The sequence below is a fragment of the Rhodnius prolixus genome, unplaced genomic scaffold (genome assembly GCF_049639745.1).
Source record: "Rhodnius prolixus isolate KJV_2025 unplaced genomic scaffold, Rpr scaffold_8, whole genome shotgun sequence".
Classification (NCBI taxonomy): domain Eukaryota; kingdom Metazoa; phylum Arthropoda; class Insecta; order Hemiptera; family Reduviidae; genus Rhodnius; species Rhodnius prolixus.
In genome coordinates this window covers 17,343,060-17,356,932 of record NW_027411593.1, presented here as the reverse complement: position 1 = coordinate 17,356,932, position 13,873 = coordinate 17,343,060, and the positions used below count along the sequence as shown (strand labels likewise).

The following is a 13,873-nucleotide window of genomic DNA, read 5'->3' as shown; positions in this document are numbered from 1 at the left end:
TCTCTCAAATAGAAGTATTAAATAAATCTGCCCATTTATCCGGAACTCAGAGTGTATTATCAAGTGGAATATTAGAAATACTTTTAAGTTTTTAATAATACAAAAAAAAATTATTTCGAACTCAAAGAGTTTCTGTTATAACTTTGAACCCACCATCGCTAGCTCATCTGCTTTTCTCTAATCGGAATTCCTTCTTAGTTTCCTCATCCAGCGAGATTTTTTTTTTTACTTTTTAGGCTCAGTCTTGCCAACTTTTCTACAATATTGCCAAAAGTATTTCTCTCGCGCTGGACTGCATCATTTCAATATATTGTTCCATTTCAGTTTCCAAAAGCAATCAAAGGTATTATTTCACCTATCTCTCCAATCTAGTGGTAATTCCTGAAACTGTAAGAACTTTCTTCGTGATCTTCGTAGAGTTCTATAAAATATTTTTCTGAATACAAACCATGTTTTTACATCAACCACTCGTTATACCCATTGTTGTTCTATTAATTCTGTAGGTGTTCTCAAATTCGTACCTCTAAGAAGTCTCACATCAACGTCGGAGTAGAATGTTAAAACATTTACGACCCATACTTCCAGTTAATTGTAGTTTAGTTGTTTTTCCCCTCTCATGTCATCTGGAGAGAACTCCAAGTTGAAAATCTGCATGACATCAATACTTTTCCACATATATTGGGCAAGGAAAGTAAATATAAACAAAAAGTTTTGAAAAAACTGCTGTGTGTAGAGGGAAGAAATTAGCTGAGTGGTTAGAAAATACTGGATTCCAACGCGAAGGAGATCACAGGTTCGAATCCAGCTGCTGGCCCTCCGATTTTTTTTTCCCCCCCCTAGAAGTTTTTTTACAGCTTACTGTCCGTACTCTAACGAGAGAACACTGTGCGGAGGGCCAGCAGCGCCCTCAAAAAATAGGTTCCGAGTGCCAATAACCTGAGATGTTGTGGTCGCGCTGTAAATAATTAAAGGTCTCTCTTTTGTACGTAACAATTAAGGTCGACCACCCTGTTTCGTGGGACTTTTTCTTTTGTCGGATTTGTGGCGGTGCCCTGCGACCTCCGGGGTACCCCTTAATCGCTGTAAATAATCATGAATTGTATTTAAACATGGCGCACCGAATACTTACGACTATTTTGCGCTGTGTAGTGTTCAGAATTCTGTAAGTAATTTCACATAAGACAAATTGCATAATTTTCAACCATTTTTTGTTTGTTTTAATATTTATTTTTCTCATCTTTACATTCTACTTTAAAAGTAAACATGTATAATATTAAGAAGTCACGTGTGCGATTTTCGGTGTCACCAAGTGTGTACATAGTACTGGTCATACATCATGAGGTTAGGAATGAATAAACGATTTCAAGGTTTATTCTCAGTAGAATCTTCACAGGGTGTCCAACCTACGCATATATAACGAATCTCTTCCATCTTCCCCGCTTGTAACCTGTTCCTTACCTCCTTGGCCTACTGAACATAGTTCTTTTTATTTATTTATTTTTAATATTCATGAAAAGAGCTCATTAACGATAGCTTTATTATTGGCATGACATTGAAGATTTTTATATAGCTGTAAGAAATATCAAGAAGCTTTTTTTTTTTTTACAAGTTTTGTATAAACTTTATAATTAAACATTTGTAAATATTATTGAGACTGTAATATTACTTGATATTTTATTAAGAAGATATTTGATTAAGAAGTTAGTTCTCTTATCGCTTGTATGAAAACGTATTGCAATCGGGCTGATTTTTTTATTTGAAATTTTCAGCAGAAATGTCCGAATTCTGTGTACGAAAAAGTGTTTTTTACATAGCAAAATATCATGTAGCAGATCATCGACATGATTGTAAACAACCTGGCAATAATTATAGTGAATTGATATTTATATTTTCAATTAATTGTTACAATTCTTCCTTGTAAGTCGATCGAAATAAGGTCTCAGTTTCATTTCTGCTAAAATAAACCTATACTCAAGCTTTCTTAATTGAAAGATCTCTTTACTAATCTTACAGTGATCTACAGTTTGTTCTGACATCACCTAAAAGCTGTAATAGATTATTATTATTGTAAGTGCATAATATTCACTCTGGACTCTCTTCAAATCGATAATATTGAAGCCATTTCAAGAATATTTAATCACTTAAACTGTTGGCGATTAATCCGTTTTGTGCACATTCCAAGATCGAGAAGTAAGATCGAAGTGCAAGTGAAAGCCTAGCGAGAATGATTCTAACTATCGATATTAAAATTAATTTCATCTGCATGGCTAGGAATCATGTAAATATTAAATTCACTGCGGGTATTCTCTGGTCTTATATTGTAGTACAGTTCGGCATGATCACGAAAATTTTTTTTAAGGTTACTTCAACCTTTAAAGGTCTAGCGCGAGTCACAATGGACAGGTCCAAAAACCAGTGCTTCTAAACAAAAACAGAAAAAAACCTTTTACCACTCTAAAATTTAAGTAAATATGAGATTTCTTTTTAGAAAATGGTATGGGGAACTTGTGTTTATAAAATATCTCAAAACAAAAAATCGCTTAGTGAAATTTCTATTTAGTCCTTACTATGTGGGGATTCAAAATCCTTCATCATCTAGACTGACGTCATCAACCTACTGACGTTTTCATTCGAAGTTCGAAGAATAATACCGTGAATATATTGCAGTAAGAGAAAGAATGTGTTTTTTCACACCAGTATTTGGTTTTAATCGAGTATATTTTTGTATAGTGAAACAGTTACAAAGATACAAAATTTGGGTGGAAGGATTTAATTTTGGTTTAAAATGTCCGGAGTAACTTGTTATTTTTCTTATTTTATTAAATAAAGATATGCGCACCCAGTCATTATAATCAAAAAAATATTACTAAAAAATTCTTAACGCTTCGTTTTATGTAATCTAACCTCATTCAGAAGCCCTAATGACTTCGAAAACCCCTTTCGTCCAAGATCCTTTTTTCAAAAAAAAAACAACTCCTTTCTAAGCAACTTATCCTAATCCTTTAATCGAACACCTATCTTCTTCCGTAATACCAGGTAATCCTCCAAGAAGATGGCTTGCGATGTACTCTCGTCATTCTGGTACAGTGGTACCTAACCTATTTTTGTGCCCCGTAAACACCTGAAGAAATTTCATTCGAACCTCACACCCCCTGAAATTTATATTTTGCTCAAGGATAAATATAACAAAAAAAAAAATCAAACACGTGGAGTATATAACAAAGGAAGTATACTTTACAAAAAATAATAATTTCCTTAAAATATGTGCAAGATAATAATATAATAATGAAAAATATTTGAATAATAATAATATCCTATTATTTACCTGGACTTTTCTCGCACCCCCTGGAATATCGTCTATATAGCACCCCTGGGTCTAGTTTAATGTTCACGATAATGGAGTGGCACCCCTGGGAAGCCTTCTTTACCCAAATAATCATGGTATCCTGCTATCATGTACCACGTGCTTGTTGCAACAATTGTTGCAGTGGTAAAATTCAATAAAAGATTTGCTTTTTAAATGAAATAAAGGAAAGATATTTTGTGTTAATATCAATCTAAAATCATGACCTATCTACGCTTAGATATTGTAAATAGTCAAAATAGTTGAAATATAGTACTAAATGAGGAATATAAAAACCCTGATGACGTCTTAGCCAGTCCGTATGAGTCATTCTTTGGTGATAAAAAAATACGATGGGCGTTGTGTTGCTGCTTTCTCTTTGTAAAAAACTTGTCTCTCTCATTCAAGATAGAATGCTTAGTTTAATTCATTGCGTACATTCTATTCGCCCGCTGATTTCTATTTTTTTTACTATTTCTAGTTTTCTATTTTTAATTTTGGTCTATTTTTTAATTGCTTCTTCAAAAAGTTAATAATAAGAAGTCAATGAACATGAAAGAAATGTAAGTGCTCAAGTGGATTAAGGGTTTTTAATGTTTATAGCAGGGGGCCAGTTCACTGCCCCTCAGACCGTTGGGGGGCCGGACTATAAAATAATCTATTTTAAAGCAAAAAAAAAACAAAAAAAACGGGAACAAATAGAATATTTCAAATGAAGAACAAGTAAATTTAAATCACCGAACTGCCCAGTATTTCTGTGGAAACTATGGGCCTGCTTTTGGCTAATGAGATGGTCAATATCCGGTTTAGTTATAGTGCTTTACTTCTCGGGGAGGAAAAACCAAAGCCTGAGAGCTTTACCCAGGAGTCACTCTCCAGAATTAAGAGTCTAATTAAACGGACGGGTCTGGAGGGTGAGCTCTAAAAGTCGGGGAGCCACAATAGATCCAAAGGGGTCGCAGTGGCGTAGGCCTTGTGGCCGCCCTTATTTAATCTTATCTTATCTTAGTTATAGTGCTTTGCCTTTTTTCCTACTTCTGGCTGCTATTTTACACTGTTTTCGGAGCCGTGACGCATCCGTTCCGTGTCATCGGAAATAGTACTGTACATGAGCGACACAGCGCTTTGCGGTACCGCCACACATATAGTGCTCCTCTCACTGACCACCAATGAAAGAGATCCCCCTTCCGGAAGTGCGGCGGGGGCCGGATAAATGTCCTCAGGGAGCCACATGTGGCCCGCGGGCCGTAGTTTGGGGACCCCTGGTTTATTGGAAAGAACGTAATTTTATTCGAAAACATTATATTTTTCTTAGAGTTTAGATGTTCTTAAAAGAACTAAAGACACCACCACAACTGATACTCAAATTTCCACCACAATCTAGTGGGAGCCATCGGAACCTTCCAAAGAGAATCTTTATCCGCACACTTCTATCCCTGATATAATCCACCACAGCGTTTGAATCAACTTTGGGCTTGTTATCTCCTGCAACCTAGAGAGGATGTCCAGCGATGGCTGGTTTCCCTCATCACGTATTGTGCATGTATTAGAATGAAAGTATTTGTTAGTGTGAGAGAGAATTACTTTTAATTTTAGCATTATGATTTACTGAGACTATACGAGGGTCGTTTGAAAAGTCCGTGCAAAGTTAGAGAGAGAGATAGCACTACTGGCGCGTATCGAGGTTATGTTTAGTTAGTAGCATCTCTTGGAAGAACACACACCAAGTTTCAGCCAGATCGGTCTATTTCTTTGTGTTTGGCATTCGTTTGAATCGAGTGATTTTCAAAAAATGGACGAAAAAGAATTTCGTGTGTTGATTAAACACTACTTTATGAAAAGCAAAACGCCTCAGGAGACTAAAGAGAAGCTTGATAAACATTATGGTGACTCTGCACCTTCGATTAGAACAGTTTATAAGTGGTTTCAAAATTTTCGGAGTGGCCATATGGGCACAAGTGACGCTGAACGTTCTGGACGCCCCTGTTGAGGTTACTACTCCAGAAATCATTGATAAAATCCATGATATGGTGATGGATGACAGAAGAGTGAAGGTGCGTGAGATTGCTAGTGCTGTGGGCATCTCGAATGAACGGGTACATAATATTTTGCATCAACATTTGGACATGACAAAGCTATCCGCAAGATGGGTGCCGCGATTGCTCACGCTTGACCAAAAACGAAATCGTGTGAAGAGTTGCAAGGACGGTTTGCAGCTGTTCCAGAAGAATCCGCAGGACTTTAAGGGTCGTTTCGTCACTGTGGATGAAACATGGATACATCACTACACTCCTGAGACCAAAGAACAATCTAAACAATGGGTTACCAAGGGGGAATCTGCGCCAAAAAAGGCGAAGACCGTTCCTTCGGCCGGAAAGATTATGGCGACTGTCTTTTGGGATTCGCAAGGACTATCTGGAAAAGGGTAAAACTATTACAGGTGCATATTATTCATCGTTATTGGACCGTTTGAAAACCGAGCTGCAAGAAAAACGCCCACGATTGGCCCACAAAAAAGTCCTTTTCCATCACGACAACGCACCAGCTCACACCTCAGCAGTTGTGGTCGCAAAATTAATGGAAATAGGGTTCCAACTCGTTTCACATCCCCCCTATTCTCCAGACTTGGCTCCCTCGGACTACTATTTGTTCCCCAAAATGAAGAAATGGCTGGCGGGAAAAAGATGTTATTCAAACGAGGAGGTGATTGCAGAAACGAATGGCTATTTTTCAGACTTGGACAAATCCTATTATTCGGAAGGGATCAACAAACTAGAGCAGCGTTGGACGAAGTGTATAAGCCTAAAAGGAGACTATGTTGAAAAATAAAAAAGGTTTACCCCAAAAAATTAAGTAGTTTTTATTTTTGCTCGGACTTTTCAAACGACCCTCGTATGTTGGTATGTTTAAGTCGGAGTATTAAAAATAAAACATCGCGAAAAAGATTAAGATTAATTTAGTGCCAATGCCCAAAAATTTTATTTATAGTATATATAAAATAGTAATAAGTAAACTTTAGTGCAAGGGCAAAACTTTGTGAGTACCCTTTTGTTTACAAAAAAAAAATTAGCTGTACCATTTGGTTAGGCACTTGCAGATGTAACTGACTAATTTAGGCAATCTCTAAATCCACCGTCTAGTTATGAATAACCACAAAACTTAAAAGAAAATTTGTTTTCATTAAACTATAGTTTTTGAAAAAGGAGAAAGTGGTTGTTCTTACCAGATTTTTGCTTCAAAAATGTTACGTTGGTAGATACCAAGGATAACATTAGGATCAAATGGACCCAAACTGAGGAATTCTTTTAATATACATACACATACTCTAGACTTTGTTCTATTAATGTTCTATTTTTAAATGCAAGTACTTAAAAACAGCATTTCTGGGAACATTGGATTGAGCAAGCCATGGTATTGTTAGATTGTAAATTATTTTTACTAAAAATAGTATTTAACTTCATATTTCTCCCAACTTTTTCGAATTTACTGTATAATTTTGCTTTTTTAACGTTAGAAAATTGGATAAAAGAAATTTTTTAGTTTGAACAGTATCTTAATTTTGTACTTTTACCAAATATGAAATGGTTGCATGAGAATCAGATTATGTATGAATTGGGAAAAATGAATTGGTAGGAAGTCAAAAACAATTACTCTCTAGTTCTGCCTTATTGTCATTTGATTGGACAGATCGCTTCCTCTTTTTAAAGTTCCGGTAATTGAACATAAACACAAAAATCAATACGTTCTTTGAGCGAGTCGCCTTTGAAAACTAGATTTAATTCAGTGAACTTAATGCTTCAAGATTCCCAATTCTTTTTGTTTGTTTGTTGACAGAATATAGGGCGTAAGATAGCTTTAAATTTTAATTTTAAAAAGTAAAATAGAATTTGGACACTTTTAAGGCTTATATTCAACGCAATAAAAGACCACTTCGTTGATAACAGGGGTCGGCAACCTATTTCAAGTAGAGAACCATTTCTCCTTAATTTTAATAAATCTTACCAAGAGCCGCAAGGATGGTATTGTAAAAAAACTCTAAAGATCATTTGTAATCACAAATTATTATTTTATGATATTCAATTACATTATGTATAAATGTTTCATTTATTTCAATAAAATTAAAATATATTTTGGGCAGGCTGAAGAGCCACATAATTTGGATAAAAGAGCCGCGGGTTGCTTGCCGACCCCTGGTCTATAATTCTAGACCAGAGGATCTCAAACTTATGTCGTCTACCGCTCCACTTTGAGAATCAATTGTCTTCTAGCTCCTCCTAAAATTTTTCAACTTTACGACATCTTCAAAATCACAATCGCAATCATTACTTTAATTTAATTATGGCGAGCCATATGAGTCTTATCATGTTTCTGGGTTCGAACTTACATTTTAAATGAGTCTGTTCTCTAATGAGAGCAATAAATTGAAACTTTATAAATAATAGGATGAAAAAATAATTGCCATTTCAGTCTTAATAGATTTATTCTGCCGAGCTTTCGACCTAGGGACTAGATCATCTTCAGGGCTAGTTTAGAAAGTAATACTATGACATTTCAGGGTTGGTGTATCTTCTGTCTTGTCTGTTCATGGACTGATAAATAATATTTTGAAAAACTTTAATACAAATTAAAACAAAAATTTCAATTTAAATTTTTAAACTAATCTAATGTGAGGGATGAATTTGATGGTTTTTAACAAGTTTGTTAATATCAGACTCGAATTTATTAAAAAAACAGCCGAGAGTCATCTCGTTCGGTAACATGCAAACGATTTCTCTTTCTAGTTAGCAGTTTTGCTACAGCATTTAAATCCACGCTCACACAAATAGGACGATGGGAATGCTACCAAAAATCGTTGAACAATCGACCACAATCCAGGGTACCAATTACGGGATTGGCTTTTATAGCCCAAAATTAACGAAACAACAAAATAATCAATGGTAGTGTAGTAGACAGGTTTTGATTTTAGTTTAATATATGAGAAAAACACAAATCAGCCCCTCTAAACCGCTTCAACTCCCCTTCCCAATTTTATTTCTGGAGGCCCTTAACCGCCCCCCAGTTGGCCTCCAGCGCCCATAAGACTATCGCGATATCGTCCACTTTAAGAAAGACTGTTTTAGATGTACTTTTTTTTAAATTCAATGACTGTGCAGTAAATTCTCTTTATCTAGTTTCCCAAATTCATCTGTATCTTTTTCTTGTTAAAGAAGATTCTTATTCATTTTTTGAGGTTCCTTTATTCTTTTTTTTTGTTTTTTCTGCTCTTCAAGGCTCCACTAGAAGATTGGCCCCTGCTTCTAGTGTATTTCAATGAAAATTCTCTTTGTAAAAAAAATAAATAAAAATTGACAGCTATTTTCTGTTTAGTCTTTAAATTCACGTAGTTCAACTATTTTGAGAAAACAGCGAGTGAAAAAAAGAAAAAGGCCTTATTTGAAAAACAGTTCCAACACCATGACCTTCCTTTGTGTAGATCAGAATTGTTGTAAATGGTGTGAATGCCAATTTAATATCGTTCATTTCTTTCTTTCTTCATTTTACCATATTCAGTGGCTCTCCAAGGATATACAGGAACAATAAAACGGAAATGTTATGAAAACGGTAAACAACTATTTATAGTAAAATATTATTTATCCTTTAAAGAGAAAGAGATAGATGCATTATGCTTTCTCATGCAGTTAATAAGTAAAGGAATTGCCTAATTTTTCAGGCTGGACTTAACGTTCATTAAGGTTCTTAAGGTGTCGTGGACGGGGGTAGAAGCTCATACTTTACTATAAACTATTTTTTTCTGACAAATAAAAAGTAGTAGACATACGCTGGGGATTCGAACTTGCGATCTCTTACATACGAAGCCACGTTCTTGACCTCTAGACCAACACCAGCCTTCATACTGTATCATGCTATTAGTATGAAACACATATCTATATGGTTGACCAAAAGACATAGAAACTACCCTTATGTTTTATTGTTAGATGCACCTTGCGTGAAGCCAGTTGCTGTGTAAGAATTCTCACACGACTTTTCTTTCACTGCAATTCACAAAATGCATTTTCTCCAAATTAGGATTTTTAAAATCTATTTAACTTCTTTACTCACATTGTAAAACTATAAGTATATTACAATGAAATGAGAAGCCTATGTCAATGCCTTCCCCGAAATGCAACATAACAAATTCTCCTAGAAAAAAATTATTCATATAATTATTGTTATTCTAAATGCCTAACATTTTTAAATTGGATGTGAATTTTAAAAGGCAGTTTCGAGGAAATTTCGATGAAAGAAAACAATATGCCTGTTAAATGTTGGTACAATTTCAGAGATTTTCTTCAGAAACTAAGAAATTGAGGATCTTATTTTATCATCCTGCTAGCGAACTATTTAACACTTCTATTAAAGCTGGACTTAGGAGTTCAGCTCTGGCGTTCAACAATTCGTAGACGTTCTTCTCTTGGGGCTTGCGTATATGCTCTGGAGCCATTGGGGTTAAATTGGGTTGAACATGGGAAAAAATCTACTTGGAGGTCCAAAACCCGCCCTAATGTCCAAATTTAATCTAAAATTACGTTGTCAACCACGTGACTGGTAATTTTTCCTTAAAAATGGTTTATTAATTCATTGTAACTGATTGATAATAAATGCAAGCATTCTTTCGTATCAAGTAGATATGTGGATAAAAAGTACTTTTAGTTGACTTGCTTATTTTCACTTTGTACAGTTCAATGATCCTCATTAATATTAATATTAGAGAAAAGTTTTACGAAGAATGTAGAAAGAAATTTTCCTTATTCTGCATTAACAATGCTATAAATTAATTCAATTATTATTATACAGTTTTTACAAAAAAAAAAGAAAAATGGTAAACTTTTGTTATCTACTTAACAGTTTATGCAATTAAGTTACTCGAATACTACAACACTGTTTTATTATCATTGAAACTGTACAATATTGAAGAGAATTCGAGCACCTAAAACGTAGTATGAGATACCAGCGATTTGCTAGCCAGCGAACTCGAAGATTTGATGACAACGCAGAAAGCAACGCGTTTATTGTCAAGTATATGAAATGCTTCTTCGGAAATTTTATTTTGTAGCAAAAATAACTGAGATTGCCAGGTTTTAAGAAGGTAATAGAAAAATATCACTTTGTAAATAGGCTTGATAAATTTATCACCAAGGAAATGATAGTCTAGTTGATTATTCAAAATTCATACGTCGAACAAAACCGTCTCAAATTCAAAAGTACTTTTTCAATGATGTACTTTAAACAATGCACCGTTCCAGAAATAAAAGAAATCCTTACTTACTTACTCAAGGGCTATAACGATCCATGATGGACCCGAGCCTCAACCACTACAGCTCTCCATCTCTCTCTATTTCTTGCCGACGTTCTCCATCTCTGGTGACCAAGGGCTTCCAAATCTTCCAGCACGTCGGTCAACCATCCTAGTCGAGGCCTACCTCTCGGCCTTTTCCCACCAGGGTGTCCATATAGAGCTTTCCTGGGACCTCTCGTCTCCTCCATTCGGTGCAAATGTCCCAGCCATCGTAGTCTACCAGACTTTATAGTGGCTACTATATCAGGCTCACCGAACAGTTCAATAACTTCTCGATTCGGTCTGATTCTATAGCCATCCTGTGTCCTTACAGGTCCGAAAATCCTTCTTAATATTTACTTTTCTTTCCCACGTGCACAACCTTTGTTCGTCCGCTTTGGAAAAGATATCCTTTTAGGGATGTTATGCAGAACCTCTTTTCTGAATAAGTTAGTTTTTCTTAATTTTATCTGCCCTTAAATAACCTCTAAATATATCTACATTTTTTTTGTATTATTTAAAAAATAAACAGGCAGAGGTCCCCTTTTTTAGGTTTGAAAAACTCAGACTTCATCTTGAGGTTTCAGCGTTCGTTAAATAGAAAGACTTAACATTAGTCCTACAGTTCCAACATTCTTAGAAAGGAAATTTACTGAAATTCAACAGCACAAATTATTAAAGTAAAGAACAGCTGCCAATGTTTTATTTATAAAAAGATTCTTGTCAAAGTTAAGAAATCCTGGAGTTCCACTGAAAAAACATCAATTATGATCTGTCACAGCATCAAGTATGCAACGGAAATACACTGGAGTCATCTTATGAATGACTCATAGGTTCGCCCAATAATACGACGTCTGCAATGCCTGCAATACATAACTGTATTGGTTGAACTTAAGACGGTCTTTGTTTAAAAAAATATATATATTTATTTGACATGCAGTTAAATTCATATACCTAATACTTGTATTGAACAAAATTACAAAAATATTTCAATTAATCGTAAATGGGTGCGAGAAATAGATGTATATTTTCACTACGAAAGTTGGTAAAACTGTATCGAAGCTATTCAGTAATCTGGGCAACAGTGACATCTTGGAAGAATAAAAACGGAATTGTTTTTGAAGTGGATCCCGCAGAAACTAGAACTATTTAAAAATCTGTCTTACTATTGTTTATCGAGTTGCAATATTAAAGCATTCTAAAGTGAATTTTTCCAACATAACTTGGTGAAATACTAATCTATTTACTGTACATATAATCACCTAAAGACTGCAAACTTTTACTGACAATTGGGTCTTGTCCATGAAAATTACCAGAGAACTGCTGACAATTGCACCAAATAATGCTCTGTTGATTTCTTTTTTGTTTCCAGTCATTTCTCTCCATTGGCTATGTTTTTCTTTTATTTTCATCCAATATAGTTTTCTAGCTATAAGAGTGAACTGGAAAACGTTATCACCATTATCAAATAGGTTGTTTTATACACATTATCCTTTTAAAGAAACGTCCTTGGTCCCATTTAAGTACATTGTATAAGAAAACACTTGAGTTTACGAGGCCATTATAGTCATTTTAATGTCTACTATTGTTTATGTTCTCATATAATGTGAGTTATAGATAAATTAAATCTTTTTTTTTATTATAGTACGCTCATAATTCCTAACATAAGTCATATATGTTCATATTTTTTCCGTTATAAGACTATTATTTCCCTCTATTTTCCTAATAATTTAGTCTTTATTTTTTTTTATTTTTGTAAATGTTTTTAGAATAGAATAGAATAAATATTTATTAAAATAAATATATACATAAAATAAATATAGAAGTATAAATGTATAATACATTTCAACCTTCTTAACTAAGTGAAGTAAGAGAAAAGTTAGGTGAGGAGGATTGGAATGCAGGGAAAAAAGGAGAGGAAAAACCTGCAGCTAGTTTAGAAAGTTAGAGTAGGATATGTTTTAGTCTTCTGTGTCTGTATGTTGTAGAAGGATCTATAGGAGGCAATGTCGCGGCATAGTGGATTGGGATGGCAGTCTATGATGGAAAGGAGTTTCAGCAGAAGATTTTAGATCGCAGGAGTATATGGGAATATTAGATGTAGTCTCCGTGGAGTGAGTCAATTCTAGTGGGTCGTGGAGAGTCTGAGAAATTTGTTCTGGGTTATCTGAAGTTTCTTGATGTTGCTAGTACAAGCCAGGGCTCCAGGCGGAGCAGGCGTAGAAGGCGTAGAGCAACATCGGCCTAATGACTACTTTGTAAAGGAGTAGTTTGTTAGTCACAGTCATTTTAGAGATTTTTGTAAATTTAATCCTATTTGATCTTTATGAAATCATACATGATCAATTCTCTGACGTCGATGTTTGCTAACTTTAAATTTAGATTATTCCCTTAACATTTCAAAAAGGTTTCTATTATTGAATTTGTTCAAAAACCAATCCTGTTTTGAAAAAATTCATGTCCCGCACACGTAGAACCAGTTTCCAATTATTAAATTTACACAGACGGGACTAAAATTGTCTTACTGTCTTATCTTCCATGATCTTGAGTAGAAAACTTGAGGGCATTTTTAAAATTTTCTAATTTTCGAGCGATACATCATGTTTTATTGAATAGTGATACGAGCCGTCTTCAAATAAAATTGAAAACAATCGAAATTCTAGGAAACTGTTAGCAAATATATAAATTTTAACTATAAAGAACATTTAACAATAGAAATCCTTGATTAAATTCTAAAATAAAGGAACAAAAGATACTTTTAGCTGGATGAAAAGCTCATGCAAGAATTTAGTGGTAATTAAAAAGTCAAGATAGATTGGTTAAGAAAGCCATTCGCAAAAGAAATGTTCTGTGACATTATGGTTACTCGGAAATTAACGAAATATGTGTGTTGCAAGGTGCACAACGAGAATCCAAAGAGAATTTTTTTAAAAAAAAATCTCTCAACCCCAAACTGAGTTTACTTTATCTTACCGTAACCGGAAGTGAAAAGAAAAACAAAAACAAAAAAGCCCTAAAAGTGATAATTGTGTGTTGTTTGAGTTTTTTTAAATTGATTTACATATTTTATTTACTACATATTTTTATCAATCTATTAAATAATAAAATTTAGAAAAAGATTTTCGTAAAGTTGTATTTAATTTGTTGCGAAGAATTGTTGTCATAACAAATACTTAATTTATTTATTTAGGAGATAAAATGGCGGATAGGTCTTT

The 13,873-nt window shown here is 34.3% G+C and overlaps 1 protein-coding gene across 1 annotated transcript in view; it reads left to right on the top strand.

Moving 5' to 3' along the window:
* The window catches only part of Clic (chloride intracellular channel protein 5), a 79,912-nt gene that overhangs the window by 1,960 nt on the left and 64,079 nt on the right, over positions 1–13,873 (top strand). The gene's annotated exons all lie outside the window — the stretch shown is intronic.